The 6,000-nt window shown below is 42.8% G+C and overlaps 1 long non-coding RNA gene and 1 other non-coding gene across 2 annotated transcripts in view; both read left to right on the forward strand.

Annotated features, from left to right (window-relative positions):
• The first annotated feature begins 1,680 nt into the window (after nucleotides 1-1,680).
• On the forward strand, nucleotides 1,681-1,786 carry LOC116662354. Its single transcript, XR_004318390.1, has one exon. It is a non-coding gene; the product is annotated as a U6 spliceosomal RNA (small nuclear RNA).
• Nucleotides 1,787-5,616: 3,830 nt separating this feature from the next.
• LOC116662079 overlaps nucleotides 5,617-6,000 on the forward strand; it is a 28,545-nt gene continuing 28,161 nt past the window's right edge. Inside the window, exon 1 of the long non-coding RNA XR_004318073.1 lies at nucleotides 5,617-5,977. This is a non-coding gene — a long non-coding RNA (uncharacterized LOC116662079). The remainder of the gene's footprint in view (nucleotides 5,978-6,000) is intronic.

Below are 6,000 nucleotides of genomic sequence, written 5' to 3' on the forward strand. Positions count from 1 at the left end.
ACTGGGTGGCCTACGTAACAGAATGTTATTCCTCACAGATCTGGAGGCTGGAAGTCCAAGATCAAGGTGCTGGCAGGGCTGGTTCCTTCTGAGGGCCAAGAAGGAAGGATCTGTCCCAGGCCTCTCCCCTTGGTTTATAGATGACTGTCTTCTCCCGGAGTCTTCCCATCATCTTCTCTCTGGGTCCTAATCTCCTCTTCTCTTAAAGGCATCAGTCAGATTGGATTACGGCCCACCCATCTGCTCTCACTTTAATGTAATTACGTCTTTACAGACCCCGTCTCTAAAGGCAGTCACATTCTGAGATACTAGGAATTCGGATTTCAACATATGAATTTGGAGCTGGAGATATAATTCAGCCCATAACATCCCCTTATCTCCCTTGGGAGGCTCTCAGGAGACCGATTCTCATCACCTCCTGGGTTCTGATGAGGTCGGAGACTTTCATACCATCCCCTTCAAGATCAAACTAGTACAAAACTGCCTCATTTTATATTTTATACTGCCAGTCTAGAATGGGCCCATCTGGCCCCTTTTGTTTCAATGTCATCCTTTTTGGGGTGAGACAAGCACCCAGGGACTTGGCACCTTTGGCTAATTTTCCTTTCATTGTGTATAGAAGTAATAAAGTGTCCAAATCTGAAAGTGGCTCACTGCATCTTTATCAGCCAAATCAGCCAGGGAAAGTCTTATGTGTGCTTGACAACTGACACTGGAATGTGTTGCAAAAACAAAAACAAAAATCTTGCTAACAGAGGTGGGAGAAAGGGAAACAAAAAGGACAGCTCCCAACTCTGTGCTCCTCCCCTCCCCCGAGTCCAGCACCCAGCGCTCTTATGCTGGGATGACCCAGGCCTCCCAGTCCCAGTTTCTAGCTTGCCTGTATTTGAACTTACTTGCCATTAAAAATGAATGACCAAAAGATGAAACATAACTACATGTGCATATCTGTGTGCACCGAAATATTAACAGCTTTTTACATATGAACTGATGGCACTGATAATCCTTAGAAAACAGATTTTAACATTTTATGCATATTTTATACAACAGGCCCTGGAGGACACAGGTGAACTGCCAGAGGTGGGGAACGTTGGCCTCCGACGGGAAAGCTGAGCCCACTCACAGTTAACATCCTGTACAGGAATCGTCACTCTCAATTTTTTCCTCAACAAACAGAAGTTGAGCTAAAGAAATCAAAACCACGATGAGGGACCACGTCACACCCATGAGGATGGCTATTTCCAAAACCCAGAAAAAAACAGAAGATAACAAGCATTGGCGAGGATGTGGAGAAATTGAAACCCTCGTGCACTGCTGGTGGGGATGTAAAATGGTACAGCCATTGTGGAAAACAGTAGCCAGATGCAAAAGGACAAATGTTGTCTGATTCCACTTATATGAGGCCCCTAGGGTGATCAGATTCATAGAGACAGAGCGTAGGCTGGTGGTTGCCAGGAAGAAAGGAGGAGTCAGTGTTGAATGGGTGCAGAGTTTCAGTTGGGAAGATGAAAAATTTCTGGTAATGGATGGTGGTGAGTCAATCATGTCTTGCACAACAATGCATATGTCTTTTTTTTTTTGTATATGTCTTTAATTCCACTGAGTCATACACTTCAAAATGGTTCAGATGGTCAATTTTGTTATGTGTATTTTACCACAGTAAAAAAAAAAAAGAGTCCAGTGCTTGCTACCGCAACACATATACAATTGGAACCATACAGAGAAGATTAGCGTGGCCCCTGCACAAGGATGGCAGGCAAATTCATGGAGCGTGTTCCGTATTTTTTTAATGCAGAAAAAGGATAAGGACTAGAATAAAGATTTCCTGGGGGGAGGGAGAGATAAATTAGGAGTTTGGGAGTAACAGATACACGCTACTATATATAAAATAGATTAACAACAAGGACCTACTATATACCACGGGGAACTATATTCAATATCTTGTAATAACCTATGATGGAAAATAATCTGAGAAAGAAGATATATATGTATATGTGTACCTGAATCAATCAATTTACTGTACACCTGAAACTGACACAACATTGTCAATCAACTATACTGCAACAAAAAAATAAAAATTTCCTGGTATCTGAAAACCTATCTCACCACACACATGCACACACACAACAGTATACAAAAGGATCTCTTCTAAAGTAAACTTTATACTCCACACACACAAAAAATTTAGCTCAGGATTTGAGAGGCTTTGCTGCCTGGAGATGGAATTTAATAAAGACATCAGTTCCTTTGTCGCAGTTTTGCACCTGTTGAGAGAGGAACTGAGCTCGGCCACCTGTGAGCTAATTGCCAGAGAGCCTGCCCAGGTGGGGATGGTCCTGGGCCAGGGAGGTTGGATACACCATGGACACATCATTTCCTTTCTCTCTGTCTACAGCCTGGGTGAAAGGACACAGGGTTAAAAGCTAAGACGCGCACAGCGTTCTTTGAATCTCCATCCTCTCTGTCTCTCCCCACCCTCAGCCCATTGCACCTCCTCTGTGGAACCTTCCACGAACTCTTCCCCTAACTGCTACAGCAGTTATTCATTCCACATGTGACTTTCAGCATGTCTGACTTACTGTTTAATATCATGAGCTGACTTTGCATGGGTATATGTCTTCCGTCCCCAACTAGACTAGAAGTTGCCCTCAAAGGTAAAGACTGATTCTTAGCCCCCCTTGGATCTCTTCAGCTCTCCCATCAGTGTCTAGCGTATAGGAAGGGGCAGTACATCAGACAACGGAATATAGTTCAGTGCTAAAGAGAAATGAGCTTGCAAGCGGCGAGAAGACATGGAGGAACCAGAAATGCCGATGACCAAGTGAAAGACGCCAATCTGAAAAGGCTACCTGCTGGATGAGTCCAACTACTTGATACTCTGGAAGAGACAAAACTATGGAGACAGTAAAAAGATCAGTGATTTCCAGGGCTGGGGGGAGAAGGAGGGATGACGAGATGGAGCACAGGGGATGCTTAGGGCTGTGAAACTATTCTGTATGATACTGTCATGGTGGATACATGATATCGTGCATTTGTCAAAATCCATACAATGTATACAACAGAGAGTACACCCTAATGTAAACCACGGAGATTGGTTAATAATAATGTATCAATATTGATTCCTCAATATTGAACCAATATTCTAATGCAAGATATTAATAATAGGGGAAACTGGGGGTTGTATATGGGAACATCTGCCCAGTTTTCCTGTAAACCTAAAACTGCTCTAAAAAAGAAAATCTATTATATATTTTATATATAATTGAGTGGTTAATTGAGTGAATATTAGACCATCCAGATGGACACATCCACTTAGGAGCAGGCTGGGAAGATTTATCCAGGCCTGACATTTTTCAAAATTCAGTGAAACATAGTTGGCAGTTAATTAAGGTTTCTTCTTGCAGCCAAAGAAGAAAAATTAGAAGATGACTAAGCACCTATTTGCGACTTAAAATATATGCAGAAAGTTGCTAGATTTGCCCCTAGGTCTTTGTGTTTCTTTACCTTTTGCCCTAATTTGTGTATCATATTTTGTATTGAAATCATAAGTAATTTTTACAGAGAATCAAAGCATCCTTAATTGCATCTGACGTCCCCTTTCCAGGCTTCCTCCAGCCCTGACCTCTAAAGGGAAGGAACAGGCCACACCTCACATGGCTTCATTCAGAGAACTAAGGAAGGGAGTTAAAAACCAAATGCCCACCATATATCTGGAGAAAAACAAAATTCAAAAAGACACATGCATGCCAACGTTGACAGCAGCACTATTTACAACAGCCAAGACATGGAAACAGCCCAAATGTCCATCAACAGATGACTGGATAAAGAAGCTGTGGTATATATACAATGGAACACTACTCAGCCATAAAGAAGAATAAAATAATGCCATTTGCAGCAACATGGATGGACCTAGCAATTGTCATTCTAAGTGAAGTGAGCCAGAAAGAGGAAAATGCCATATGACATCATTTACATGAAGAATAGAAAAAAATTATAACAATAATAAGGACACAAATGAACTAATTGTTATTTTGATTTCTTGACTATGTATAAGCACATTTGACTGTCCTTTATGACTGGATTACCGCATTCTGTTGATTCTTATTTTGTGGTTGGCTTTATTCCTTTGATAACTATGTAAGTTTAAAAAGCTAAAGATCTAATGTGTTCTTAGAAATAATAATTAGTACATATATGTAAACTGAAAAAAATGTGCAGTGTACTGTATACATGTATTTATGTGCACTCTAATGTGTATGTGCAGTCAAACTGTAATTTAAAAAAAAAAAACCCAACGCCCACCATTACAGCAGTATCACCTGCCTACCAGTTTCTGGAAAGATAGTATTCAGGGAACTGCATTGCAGAGAGAAACACAAGGTTCTGATGTCAATAGATATTTGTCAAGAAAGTGCTTGACCAAAAAGGCAGTGGGCGGGACAGCCATTCCCAGCGGCCATTTTGTTTCTGTAACAGACCAGGGAGGGTCCATGTCAGTGGCCTGTGTGAATTTCCAGAGTCTTCTTGCCCCTCCAAACTTACAATGCAATGACATAAACAGGTTTAAAATTCTTCCATATTTCCCAAGTTTCCAGCCTTCATTATCCTGAGCAAGCAGCGCTAACTAATGTTATTTTGTTCATGTTAGGGGCACCTGACCTCTCGCGTGTGCAGAAAGAAGAGGCAAATGCGTGTCTCCAGCGGGAGGTCCTGACACTGGGTTTTATATGGGAACTTCCCACTGTTCCTGGCTCCCAGGTGACTGCATTTTTCAGCTCCGCAGTGCACCACAGTTCCCTCTTTCCTTTATCATACACCCCTGCCACACCGCATCATCCACCCCATGCCGACTCTGATAAGAGGCTAGAAAACAGACCTTGTAATCCTGCTGTCAAACAGTAGCCTGAGACCAAAGGGGCTCCCTGGAAAGCTTCCAGAATAGTTTGGTTTTGACAAGAGTGGCAAACTATACAGATGTTACTCTGCCAGGTGCCACTGTAAGCGCTTTATGTCTCTTACCTTCATTTAATCCTCACAACAACCATAGGAGGGAGGCGTTATTATTGACCAGCCCCATTTTACAGATGAGGAGACTGAGGCCCAGAGAGGTTAATTAAGTTGCCCAAGTTAACAGTTGGAAGTAGCAGAGCCAGGATTTGAACCTAGGTAGCCTGGCTCGGGAGGGCTATACCACCACTCCACGGCCCCTGGCTGGCTGTCGAGCTGGAGTAGACGGTGCTAGAAGACAGAAGACCACCCCAGGTGCCTTCAGACTAGTGTGCCTTCAGACCACACATCAGAATCACCTGTGGGTCATTGTTGCACTACAGAATCCAGAGCCTCATTCTGAATTTATTGGATAAGAACCCAGGGCTGAGGGCCAGGTGGAAATCTGTACATTTAACAAGTCCCCCAGGTGTTCCAACACAGGTGATCCAGAGGCAATTCTGAAACCCCACAGTTATTCAGATCGAAAGAGCAGAGGCCAGGTTCAAATCCTGATTCGTCCACTTTCTACCTGTGTGACCTTGGAAAAGTTCATTAACCGCTCTGAGTCTCAATTGTTTTCAATTCAAAAATAGAAATAATACACCTTTTAAGATTTTGTGGCTTCCTGGGCTGCTTCTCTCTTTTGCTCAGGCCTGTGGCGCCGGCAGGATGGGCAAGTGTCGCGGTCTTCGAACTGCCAGGAAGCTCCGCAGCCACTGACGAGACCAGAAGTGCCATGATAAACAGTACAAGAAAGCCCACTTGGGCACAGCCCTGAAGGCCAACCCTTTTGGAGGCGCTTCTCATGCAAAGGGAATTGTGCTCAGAAAAGTAGGGTTTGAAGCCAAACAGCCAAATTCTGCCATCAGGAAGTGTTTCAGGGTTCAGCTAATCAAGAATGGCAAAAAAAAAAAAAAAAAAAAAAAAAAAAATCACAGCCTTTGTACCCAATGATGGTTGTTTGAATTTTATTGAGGAAAATGATGAAGTTCTGGTTGTTGGATTTGGTCG

This window comes from Camelus ferus, chromosome X (assembly GCF_009834535.1).
Source record: "Camelus ferus isolate YT-003-E chromosome X, BCGSAC_Cfer_1.0, whole genome shotgun sequence".
Lineage (NCBI taxonomy): Eukaryota > Metazoa > Chordata > Mammalia > Artiodactyla > Camelidae > Camelus > Camelus ferus.